The 13,579-nt window shown below is 41.2% G+C and overlaps 1 long non-coding RNA gene across 1 annotated transcript; it reads right to left on the bottom strand.

Moving 5' to 3' along the window:
* Window positions 1-5,016: 5,016 nt before the first annotated feature.
* LOC119791203 lies at window positions 5,017-13,371 on the bottom strand. The gene is made up of 2 exons (XR_005281819.1): window positions 12,403-13,371; window positions 5,017-5,450 (listed from the first exon to the last, which is right to left on the bottom strand). It is a non-coding gene; the product is annotated as an uncharacterized LOC119791203 (long non-coding RNA).
* Between the last annotated feature and the right edge of the window lie 208 nt (window positions 13,372-13,579).

The following is a 13,579-nucleotide window of genomic DNA, read 5'->3' as shown; positions in this document are numbered from 1 at the left end:
ACACACACACACACACACACACACACACACACACACACACACACACACACACACACACAATCATGTTTCTGTATCCTTGAGGGGGTTTATATTGGCTTCCATTCATTTTTTAACCCATTGCTATAGCCTAACCATGACTCTTACCCTAACCCTAACCATTACGGGTTTATAAAATAGCATTTTACACATGGGGACCAGGCATTGGTCGACATGATGTGCTATGGTTAATGGAAATTGGTTTCCAGAAATATAACCATGCACTGCTGTATTGTTGCTGGATTGTTGTGAGATCTGAGTGTTCAGTCTCACAGCAAATCCATCTTGAAAGACTCCTGCTAATATGTCATTGTCATATAAAAATAATACATCTGCTCTTCCTCTTCAGCAGGCATCTGCTCATCGGTCTGCTCTGCAACACCTTTGTGTTCGGCTCCAGGAACTCTCTATGTGGCTTCTGCCACATGATGTGGAAAATCATCTGGCTGAATTCCGCTCCTTCCTCTAGGCTCAGACTGAACTTCACATCCAGGTTAATGACTCACATGCTCGCTATCGTTCCTGAGCTATTTAGTCACTCACCTGTGTTTCCGTTAATAGAGATTCCACCCATATAGTCCTAGCTGACTAGATGCAGAACTTCGAGCAATTAATAAACACTTTTTGATAAATTTTTTCAATTTGTCTGCCTGAATTCTGGGTCCAACATTCTGAGTCCTGACATCTGGAAGATGATCACAGGAAGCTGAAGTAGCCCTGCAAGAGGACATCAGGGCAATTCAACTTAAAAAAGGTATCCCATCTGCTGTTGTATATCAAGTTGTGATCTAACAGGACGAGTAAAGATAAAAGGCCATTATCTGAGGGCCATAAGAATGTCATTACTGACTTTAATGCTATAAAGCAAATGTTACGGGGGAGTGGTGGCCTAGAGGTTAGGGCACCGATGTGGGGATAACTCTAACATGACAGCCTAAGTTAAATAAAAAATAAAGGCTAGGTTCATGTCTTAAGTCCGTTGATTTGATGTTTGGGCTACCTTACATAGCAGGGCAATATGGATCAAAGTCAGATTAGGGTTTGGCATGAAGAAAACTGATGTTAAATTTAGAATTATGTTTTGAATTACTAACCTGATAGGACATTTTTTTTTAAGTTTTCTTCTCCACAAATTAGTTATTTTGTAATAATAATAATAATATTTCTTTGTATTTCTTTGTCTTTAAAATACCATTATCTGCCTATTAAAACTTTCTGATTACATAATTTCGACTGATTTACTTTATGTATCTTACAGTTTAAATAGTCAAAGAAAAGAACTTCCCAAAGGAAGAAAAAAGTGCATGGGATATATACAGTATATACAGTGCGTCCATATATGACAGTTTTTATTTTAATAGTAGGATCATTATACCAGGTTATTGCACAGGATATTGTATTTATATGGATGGATATTTATATTTATATATAGATAGTTATTGTGCTGGGCGTCAAATATAGAAAAACAGTTATTGCACAGGGTATCCGGTACAGGGTGTCAGGTATTTCCAGACAGATTTAATGTTATTATCCAATGATTATTCAGTATTCAAATACTTTTAACTTGACTTTTTAACAAATTTATTATTTAGTAATTTCTTGAATTACTACTTTTTACTTTAAATTGAGTTTAAAAAAAAATGCTATTCTTATTTGGGTACAATTTTTGGGTACTCTAGCCACCTCTTCAACTATTCTTTACTTTGGCAATTGGCAGAGCACATTCACAAAGATGTATCAGGCTTTAAAGTGGGTGATATGGACCACTGTATAGCACCATGTTCGGTTGACATGGTCACTTTACAGAGACAATCCAGAACTCACATGTACGAGTTCCAAATCTATGTGACTATGTCTCCTGGTATTAAAAAGTTGATTTATTATCTGCTGATTCTTGACATTTCTCTATTGATGAAGAGCTTCCCTCAGCTGATTCCAGGGTTCTCGACTAGGTATTTTCCATCAACACAGTTCAGAGCCCGACACGGATACCAAACAGGTGCCCATTGAACTTAGGCAGCACAGAATACCTGTTTCTTTTGGTGCAAAACTGATGTATCAACTGTGGACAGGTCAAAGCTAGAACTAGAAGGTGGTAGGGGAAGCATACCGTCAATGGGTCGGGTTTGGTCGCTCCGTCCCCAGCTGGCTCCCTTGCCCCGTCCGGTCCAGTCATCAACCCCACCTCCAAGGCCAGAACCTACAGACCAGAACCAAATAAGGCAACATCCCCGGGTTGACGTCCATTCGGGGCTGTTTGGATACGCCGTTTCATGGTGGAAGTTTGGAATTGTGAGATTCGCAGAGAAAGGGGGTGTCAATGGGGTTTGAACTTCTCCGTACATCTATTTCACCCACTGAACTATCGTTATTCATCTATGACAATATAAACTCTGTTTTGCATTCTATGACCCCTTTAACAATATGCATTATAGACATGTTATATATGTATGCATGTATATGTATACATCTATAATGGTTTTTGTGTTTCTTTTCTTCCTCTACCACAGTAATGGAGGGCAAAGTGGGTAATAAATGGAATGACTTATAAGTGGGTTTGATTTTATAAGTTGAATAACCAGAGGATAGCTGGAACCATAAAAACATTTAATGTATTTGCAATAAGTAAATAAATATTTGCAGTTTTTTCTGCAAATATTTATTGGGGGGGTGAGGGGTCATACATGATGTTACGGGCTCGGGACACGCAGCGCTGGGATGAAATGTCTTTAATGGGGGGAAAAGGAGCCCCCATGATCCTCTCTGCTGTTCTCACCTTCTTCCAGTCTGAGGCGCTGCAGCCTCCACACCACACAGTGAGACAGCTGCTCAGAACGCTCTCTATGGTGCTTCTGGAGAGGGTGTGGAGGATGGGTGGGGGCAGGTCGGCTCTCCTCATCCTCCTCAGGAAGTACAGTGCGCTTTTGTGCCCTTTTGATCAGTATGGTGGTGTTTACAGTCCAGGTGAGGTTGCCTGTGCTGTGCACCCACATTTTCAATGGCTTTACAAACTTGCATTATAATTTTTTCTGCCACAGTGTGGGACTTTTTTTGATTTAGCTACAATTTCAGCAAAAACATAGCTAGATTTGAGGGGTCTCTCGTTTACCTCTGGTTTTTCCCCCAAACAGTTGCCTGTTTCTCATTGTTTTCAAGTAATCATACAAAATAGTCCATTGGCTTGTTTTGAATAGAGGGGATGTTTTATTTGGAGATGGAATTTAAGCTTGCTTGGCACCATGGCCCTATTGGTTAGCTTCTCACCACACAACAAGCACAGCAGAGTCGGTGCAGTTGCACCCCAGGTGAAAGTAAATCCAAAGGAAAGATAGCTTTTATTATAATATCTCTAAAAAGACAGCAAAACATATTTTTTAATTTTTCCAAATGACCGTTCTAAATGCACTAACCTGCACTAAAGAAGCAATAACCATTCAATCTATTTGCTGAGTTTTTTCATGTCAGTGGGATGTTAGCTTCACGCATCTGAAGCTCCTCCTATTTGATGGTGCGGTCCAGGATGTAAACACTGTTCATCTGAAATGCACAACAGTGGACTACCTGGGGGGCTCTCGGGATTAACAGCCTCTACCGCCAGCAGGATGAATACACCATTAGAGCAAGTATGTGTAGTGCAAATCAATATAAATTATATCTGAAAGGTTCTCCTTCAGTCTCCCGAAGGGCAACTTATCAGGCATATTGCAGATTAGGATTCTTCAAATCCAGGTGTTGATTGGCTTTTCGGATGTCTTTGCTGCCAAACACCTCACTCAATCTGATCATTTAATTTAGGTTGTTGAAGCAGATACATCTGAAAAAGGTGTTGAACACAATACAATTCATGTTTTCATATAGCGCCATTTCATATCTGATGTCATCTCAAGACACTTTACAAATACAATGCAACCAGATCATCCAGCCAGATTGGTTCTTTTTTTCTAAGAAAAAACAGCCGATTGCATTGAGTTATTGACTCTTCAGCAATGCCTCACACCAAGCATACTTATAGCGGCAGTGGAGAGGAAAACTCTCTTTTAAAAGAAAGAAACCTCCAGCAGAACCAGGCTCAGTGTGAGCGGCCATCTGCTGAGGCCGACTGGGGTTCAAGGAGACAGAAGCAGAGATAGAAAAAGAAGCAGAGATGCAAAAGGTAAATGTATCTCTATTGTAAGCTAAATTTAAATAATCTGAATCTTGTGTGTTAAAGCAGAGAAATAGGAAAAAAACCTTCAGAGCAGAATGCCTTGAAGGGCAAGGTTAAAAAACACCCCGGTAGTGTGTTCAAATATTATTGTTTAATTTACAAAAAAGACATCCAGGAGTACTTCGACCTTTCTCCCACCATGCCCGAGGATAGACAGGATAGAATGTTTTATTGGTGCTCTCTGTTAGGGCTCTTTTTGGTGACCATGGCGGCGCTCCAAGGCAGCGGCCAATAACAGCTCTTGACAAATTCATGAAATATGCGGCTTAAAACTATACAAACTCGACATTAAACCCGCATCTATGATCGAAAACGCCTGCTGGAGTAATGGTCAGAAAATGTTTTAAATCCAGACATTTTGACCGTTTAAAAAGCTACGGACGGATGTAAATAAAACAGCTGAACATAACGGCCAGAGGGACAGATCCGCGAGAAGGAGGAAGCGAGGCTGTATATGGGGGCTAACGACGAAGCTAAGGAGAAATTCCCACAGACCTCTGCTTCCATCAATCCTGCTGTCCAATGTCAGCAAACAAAATTGATCATCTCCAACTGGAACTCTCTTTAAAAAAGGAGATTGGTAACTGCTGAGCCATCATTCTGATGGAGTCTTGACTGCAATCCAGCAATACTGGATAATGCTATTAGACTGGGGGGGCTAACTCTATGCCATGCCCATAGGGGCAAAGAACTAAGCAGTAAGACTCGAAGTGGCGGGCTCTGTGTTTATGTAACCGGCCTCTGCGTTGTGTAATAATCTCTCGTTCAACCACTCCAAGTCAGCCAATAAACGGCGTGTTTATTCTGAAAAGAGTGAAACAAAACTGTTCAGCAGCAAATAAAAACATCCAGCCGACATCAAGCCACCTTCCTCCATTGCAGTAACGAACATTGTGAGGCTCATTACATATTTAACATCAGATATTATTAGAAATAACCTCATTAAATATTTTAAATGAGGACCAAAGAGATAAAAAAAAATTACAAAACACATCACGAACAAACCTCCACGATGAATATCTAACATGGATAAAAATGTGTTCATTTTGAAAACAAAAATAAATATATATATAACAAAACTCCAGAACAGACCAAGAAAGTTAAGTCAATAATAAAAAAAAGAAATAAAAAAGAAATAACATACCTGAAAAGAGTGAAACAAAACTGTTCAGCAGCAAATAAAAACATCCAGCCGACATCAAGCCACCTGCCCATGACAAAAGGAGCACATAAAAAAAAATAGCATTGCGCAGGCAAAAACAGTCAGCTTGTTCACAGAAATGCTGCCACAGTAAAAAAACGTTTCACTCGATAAAAATCGTTCCATGTTTAACTAAACAACTCACGAACATGTTAGCTTAAACACAACTAAACATTTTTTCCTATTACATTAATTAAACAAAAGAAATTGACAAAACCTTCATGAAAACTCACCTTCCTCCATTGCAGTAACGAACATTGTGAGGAAGGAGGAAGTGATGTCACAGGTTATACCCGCCAAAGTAAAATTAAACTTTCCCCTATTATACAGATTATCGTTCCTTAAAGTAATAATTTCAAAGTAAAACCAAAATTAAATACATTAATAAAAATATAAAATGAAGGAATTTTGGTGGAATGAATTTTTTTTCTTCCATGTTACATTCACCCTCCCTGAATGACACCAAAATCCTGATTGCTCAACAAAATAACTCATCCCATAACACGAAAACCAACACCTGGACAAAAGCAGGATGGTATTATTCCAAAGAATACAATCTTTATAATCAACTGTAGAAGCTACCTGTTAACACAGGCCCAAAGAAATTTAAGGGTGATCAAACCTCAAACTCTCATGGATCAGTATGGTGCCGAATACACCAAACCACCCATCTACTTATGTCCTGTTCGTTCATATAACCATAATAATAGACATCTCACAAAACGAACAACCAGGAAAGAAAATAAGCAAAGAGAAGGAAAAAAAAAAATAATACCCTTACTAAAACAAGGAGAGTAGAGACTGTGATGTTCTGCGAACTGAGCCAGTAAACTGCCTGATACCAAATGGCTTCTGAGCCATGGACTCTATCAAGCGGTCAACCTTTTTAACAACCCTACCAACTCGTGTTCTAACCACACCTGAGCTATCAGCTCTTTTAATGGCCTCACTAGTTGAATCCTGACCCCCCTCAGCTGTGTCCATGGTTTCTTTAGGTCCATCCATTAAGCTGCCTGCTGTTTGGGTTACATTTAGGCCATCACACTCCTTGAGGTCAAAAGTCTCAACCTCAGATTCATGTATATCCAAAGATTCATGACCTAAGACCAATGACTCTACACTGTCCTCTTCTGTCTGTTTATTGCACAGCTCACTTTCATGTTCCTCAGGATCAAAAAGACTGGTAACCCTCGTTTCACTGGGTATCCTGGCTTTGGTTGTATCTCCTGGATCCTCTTCATCCATTGAGCCTAAAGCTTCTGCCATAGAACACTCGTCCTCAGTCTCATCAAAACTGCACATTGTCTCGTTCACAGAAGCATCTGCCGGCTCAACAGGCAAGAAGCTGACATCCAAAATGAGGTTCCGATGCACTACTTTTTCTTCCCCTTTCTCATCTTCAAGCTTGTAGATGTGTGTCTTGGGGTCCTTGTCTATGACTCTGTAGACTTTTGATTCCCACTTGTCGGCCAACTTCCTCTTTCCTCTCTCTCCTTTATTAGCAAGGAGGACTCTATCTCCTTTGTTCAGTTGAAATCCCTTGACCTTTTTGTTGTATTCCCTGGCCTGCTTATCCTGTTCCTTCATAGCATGTTTTGAAGCAATACATGCCGCCTCTTTTAAATGGGACATTAGTGTCTTGGCATAACTGCTATAATCAACCACTACTGGATCATGCAGAACCTGTTGAAAGATTACATCAACAGGTAATCTCGGGACACGGCCAAACATGAGAAAGAAAGGAGCATAACCAGTGGTCTCATGTATCGTTGCATTGTATGCAAGTGTCAATGCCTGTATCTGCTGGGGCCATTTGGCTTTTTCTCTGAGAGGTAGTGAACGGAGCATATTCCCCAAAGTCCTATTAAACCTCTCGGTCCCACCATTTCCCATTGGGTGATACGCAGTAGTATGCGACTTGGCTACACCAGACAGCTTGCATAACTCTGTGATAAGTTCACTCTCAAAGTTTGCCCCCTGATCAGTGTGAATCCTTTCTGGGAACCCATACACACAGAAGACATGGTCCCACAGCTTTCTTGCAACTTGTTTTGCTGTTTGGTTTGCACATGGGAAGGCATGAGCCAACTTTGTAAAGTGGTCTGTCACTACAAGAACATCTACAGATTGCTGTCGGTTGTTTTCTGCACTCCAAAAATCCAAACACACCAATTCCATTGGAGCAGATGTTCTGATGCTTTCAAGTGGTGCTCTGGCAGAAGGCTCTGGTGTCTTAGCCAGTATACATCTCTGACAACACTTTACATAATTTCTGATCTGATTTTCCATCTTTGGCCAGAAGAAGCGCTGTCTCGCCAGATAGATTGTCCTTGCCTGACCTTGATGGCCAGCTAAGTCATGCACCCCACACAAAGCTTTCACTTCCAGACTTTTTGGTAGAACAAATTGATATCTTCTTTGTTTACTTAAAGGATCTTTGATTACTCTGTAAAGGACCCCATCAAGAAGCTTGAGTCTGTCCCATTGTTTCATAAGAACAAGTGCTCCTGGATCGAATCCCTCTCTTTCTCTTCTGGATGGCCTCCTTTTCTTGCTCAAAAACGGCAGTATTTTAGAAATACTGAGGTCTTGTTCTTGGCTCCTTTGGAGTTCTTCTATAGAAATGGCAGGTAATGGATCAGATCCATTACATGAATCAGCAACCTGCTGAACAGTCTGGACAAATGAAACTGCCCTAGACTCTGTAGACACATTCCACTGGTCATGTGCATCAATGATTGCTTTTATAGCTGAATGACCTCTGGAATTAACTGAGTGAAGCTTAACAGCATTGACCTGTGATGCTCCTCCTACACAATGACACTGAACTTTAAGACGGAAGACATCTTGAATCCCTTGTTCACCAACTCCTTTAGACTCAACAAGTAAATCGTCATAACATTCAGTAATGAGCCTATGACCAACTGTTTTGGCAAATGGATCTCTGCTGAGAGCATCTGCCACAACATTTTTGGTGCCCGCAATATGCTTTAAGTCGAATGTGTATGGGGCAAGTTTAGCAACCCATCGCTGCTCGCAAGCATCCAGCTTTGGCTTCGTCATAATATGTGTTAAGGGATTGTTATCCGTCCATACTGTGAAAGTGTTGCCCTTTAGCCAATGGCTAAATTTCTCGCAAACACTCCACTTTAAAGCCAGAAATTCAAGTCGGTGGGCTGGATATCGTCTCTGAGATCCACTGAGTGTCTTACTTGCGAAAGCTATGGGTCTGGCTTTGCTTTCACCCTCTGGTATCTGTGACAACACAGCACCCAAACCATCTAGAGAAGCATCGATGGACAAGATTAAAGGACGTGAAAAGTCGGGGTGAGCAAGAACCACACAATTCATCAGACTCTCTTTCAGCTTCTCAAAAGCTGTGTCACATTCCTGTGTCCAGTCATCTGGTTTGAGCTTCCTATAGGTTCCTGCACTTGCTCTTGCCTTTCCTCTTCTTTTCTGTCCAGCAGTAAGAGAAAAGAGTGGTTTAGCCAAAGAAGAGCAATTGGGGAGGAAGTGTTGGTAATAGAATACCATCCCCAGAAAAGACTTAATCCGTCGAACAGAAGGTGTACATCCATCGTCCTCCATCAAATCGGACGTTGACATTTTGGATATCACCTCAACTTTTGAAGGATCCACAGCTACACCATTTCCATCAATCACATGACCCAGAAACTTCACAGAAGCTCGCATGAGATGACACTTTTTGGGACTCAACTTCAAGTTATGCTCTCGCAGCCGCTGAAAGACAACCTCCAATCTCTGCAAAGCCTCCTCCTCACTCGGTGCAAAAACAAGCAGGTCATCTAAGTAGCATAGCAAACTGCTGAAGTTCAAGTCACCAAATATGCTTAACATCATTCGCATGAAGGAAGCTGGACTATTGCAGAGCCCCTGTGGCATCCGGTTGTACTCATGCAAGCCCAGTGGTGTGGTAAACGCTGTATACTTTTTGTCCTCTTCGGCCATAGGGATATTGTAAAAACCGGATGTAAGATCCATTGTGCTAAAATAGATATTCCCTCCCACAGCAGCAAGGCAATCAGACTGGTGAGGAAGAGGATGAGCATCCTTGAGGGTTCTGGCATTCAACCACCGGAAGTCAGTGCAGATCCTGAGGTTTCCATCCTTTTTCCAAACCATCACCAATGGTGAAGCATACTCACTGACAGACTTTCGAATTATCCCTTTTTCCTCCATATCTGTCAGCACCTGCCGTAACTTTTGGTAATGAGCAGGGGGAACTCTCCGATAGGGCAAGCGAAATGGGCGATCATCCGTGAGCCGAATGCGATGGACGAAACCCTTAGCTTCACCACAGTCTAACGAATGTTTGGAAAAAACATCATTGTAGCGCTCAAGTAAACTGACTAGTCTCTCTTTCCCAGCGTTATCTGTGGTACAATTTCTTATGTCAACATCTGCCAGACCAACTTTTTGTAATCTTTGTTCAAGTTCTGAAAGGCTATCAGGCATCACAGATTTTTCTGAGATGGACTTTTCAATCTGTGTGGAACCCTGCAGAATCTCAAAATCTTCTACAGCCATACAAGGAGACACATCAGCGAGTTTACAGTTTTTCCTGAGGGTGATCGGCTTGTCAGACAGGTTTGTGACCTTCATAGGAACCCATCTGTCACCCCATAATGGTGTTATAACACGACCAACCATAACATTCCGTGGCATGGACTTTGACGTAGTAGGCTCAACAACAACTGTGCTTCCAGGGGACATAGGAGAGTTACTGGGTAGTTTTCCCCAAACAAGATGCTCCCTCTGTGCTGCAAGTGTGACAGATTGTCGCAGTGTGACAGTGCCGATTTTTTCTGGCTGTTCTTCCCCTCTCCAACGTGATGTACTAGCCATCAGGTCCAAGAACTGTTCACATTCAGGAGATGCTGTCGAACTGTCCCTGGAAATAAGACGCCAATAATCATCACTATCTTTTAACTGATGCATGAGGAACTTGATCACATTTGTGCCTATTATTAAATCATCTCTCTGACCTGGCACCACAAGTACTGGAACGAAGCAGTTCTGTCCATATATTTTAAACTCAACTTCATAGATACATTTAGGTTTAGTTATTTTCCCACCACACCCGACTAACACCACTTCTTGCGTCAAGGTTTTAGCTTCTGACAAAACATTCTCTCTAAGCATTCTTTCCTCTGCTTCTTCACTGAAGGTACATGTCATAGAACCTGAGTCTATCATCCCCCGCATCTGAAACTTTGAGTTCACAGTAACAGGTGCATAGAACAACTCATCATAAGGTTCTACCGTTTGTGTATTTTGCATAATCACCTTAGCATCAACTGATACTGCTTCACATGCATTGAAATAACACTGTACGAGTTCGCTCTCACCATTGAGGGTTTGTAAATCACTACCCACACGTCCCCTCCCCAAATGCGGGTTCTTCAGTTTAAATGCTGTTGCCCTCCAAGAGGACATGGGGTCTCAGTATTTTGTCTGACATCCTTGTTTGGGCAGTCCCTCTTGATGTGACCAGGTTTGAAACAGGATAAGCACAAGCGGTCTTGTCTGCAATGAGCCAAAGTTGAGTGTTCTGTGGACTGGCAAACCTTACAGAACTTTCTCTGCAACTGACCATGAGAGGGTTTTCTGAGCACAGTCTGGTTATTCTGAACAAGGGTACGGTCAAGCAGACTAATAAGAGTCCTTATACAGTTGTCATCTAAATGAGGACTGAGGTTGTCGTTCCCCTCAACCTGAGCAAGAGAAGAACCTGGAGAACTGAACGAAATTAGCTCCTCAGGAGCTTGAACATGTGAAGACAAACGCTTAACCAAGCTGGGACGATTTGGTTTTGCCTTCATCTCAATCTGATAGCGATCGACATGTTCCTGTATTTCTTTAGCTGTCCACTTGTCAGGTGCTTTAAATCGTAAGACTGCAGCAAGAGAGGGATCTGGACAATACTTGACAAACATCATCGTTACCTCGCGGCTAGGGTCATCAATATGTCGCCCTTGTCTGCTCAGAGCCTCCTCAGCTGCATCAATTGCCTTGTTGAGGCGGAGCCAGTACTCAACAGGGTTTTCTCCTATCTGAGGGACAGTGCCATAAAAGTCTGCAAGGGGCATACTTGAACTTGTTGTTTCACCAAAATGTTGCTTTAGTATGTCAATGATGACTTTTGGGTTGTCCTGAGCCTTTAGGGCTGGATTGCTACGGAGTGTAACCTTCACAATGTCTCTAGCTTTTCCCGTTAACTTATATAGGATCTCCTGATGCTGTTCTTCATGTGGTACACCTCTCTTTCTCAGGTATGTGTCCATAAGTTCCTCCCACTCATACACTGATAGCTTATCTGATGCATCTCCCCGAAAACTGGGGGGTTCTCTTACATCAGCTTGCATAACTAATCTTATGCCTGCCAGGTTATGAGTAAGGCTGTTGAAAGTCTGATCTGCACCTGAACTCTGAGCTTGTGCATCTCTATCCTCATTGGCCTTACTGTCCTCCTTTAACTGAGTAGATATAACCTGTCCAACTTGCTGTGCTATGTGTGTGATGAGATGGTTTAAAGCTGGATCACTTAGGTTTGGTATTGCTGATGGCTGATCAGTGATTTTAGGCGAAGTGGTTGGATGACTAGGTAACCGAGTAGAGCTGAAGGCTGGTGAACCAACACCGTTTTTATTTCTAGCAGGAGTATCACAAAGCTCCCTCAAAAACCTTCCTCTGCCTAGGCCTAGAGTATTTTCACTTGTTGTAGGAACATCTCCTTCTCCAAACTTATAAGCCATTTTAAATAAAAAGAAAACTTAACCCTATATTATAACAAAAACAAGTTCTTAAGTTCAATCAAACTTAGTTGAATTACACAGTACACCGGAGAAAAAAAAATGAAAACCCCTTTTTTTTTTTTTTAAGTCCTTTCAACTGTGTAACAGCGTGGCTTCGAAAACAGCTACTTTAACAGAACCTCTTGTGACGATCAGCAGCCCATCGGTGACCAAGCTGTTGTTGATCCAAGATGAATCCGGGTCACGGCACCAATGTAACCGGCCTCTGCGTTGTGTAATAATCTCTCGTTCAACCACTCCAAGTCAGCCAATAAACGGCGTGTTTATTCTGAAAAGAGTGAAACAAAACTGTTCAGCAGCAAATAAAAACATCCAGCCGACATCAAGCCACCTTCCTCCATTGCAGTAACGAACATTGTGAGGCTCATTACATATTTAACATCAGATATTATTAGAAATAACCTCATTAAATATTTTAAATGAGGACCAAAGAGATAAAAAAAAATTACAAAACACATCACGAACAAACCTCCACGATGAATATCTAACATGGATAAAAATGTGTTCATTTTGAAAACAAAAATAAATATATATATAACAAAACTCCAGAACAGACCAAGAAAGTTAAGTCAATAATAAAAAAAAGAAATAAAAAAGAAATAACATACCTGAAAAGAGTGAAACAAAACTGTTCAGCAGCAAATAAAAACATCCAGCCGACATCAAGCCACCTGCCCATGACAAAAGGAGCACATAAAAAAAAATAGCATTGCGCAGGCAAAAACAGTCAGCTTGTTCACAGAAATGCTGCCACAGTAAAAAAACGTTTCACTCGATAAAAATCGTTCCATGTTTAACTAAACAACTCACGAACATGTTAGCTTAAACACAACTAAACATTTTTTCCTATTACATTAATTAAACAAAAGAAATTGACAAAACCTTCATGAAAACTCACCTTCCTCCATTGCAGTAACGAACATTGTGAGGAAGGAGGAAGTGATGTCACAGGTTATACCCGCCAAAGTAAAATTAAACTTTCCCCTATTATACAGATTATCGTTCCTTAAAGTAATAATTTCAAAGTAAAACCAAAATTAAATACATTAATAAAAATATAAAATGAAGGAATTTTGGTGGAATGAATTTTTTTTCTTCCATGTTACATTTACATCAACAACAGCTGGTGCAAGAACGCTAGACCAGTCACCAGCTTCTGCTCTCCAGACATCGAGTTTCTGACTGTTAACTCCAGACCGTCTATCTGCCCAGAGAGTTCAGTGTGGTTAGCATCACTGCTATTTATGTACCTCCCAGCGCTAATACAAAAGAGGCCATGAACATGCAGACACAGAG

The sequence above is a fragment of the Cyprinodon tularosa genome, unplaced genomic scaffold, assembly GCF_016077235.1.
Source record: "Cyprinodon tularosa strain WSP-4 unplaced genomic scaffold, ASM1607723v1 ctg384, whole genome shotgun sequence".
Lineage (NCBI taxonomy): Eukaryota > Metazoa > Chordata > Actinopteri > Cyprinodontiformes > Cyprinodontidae > Cyprinodon > Cyprinodon tularosa.
This window is presented reverse-complemented; position numbering and strand designations above follow the sequence as displayed.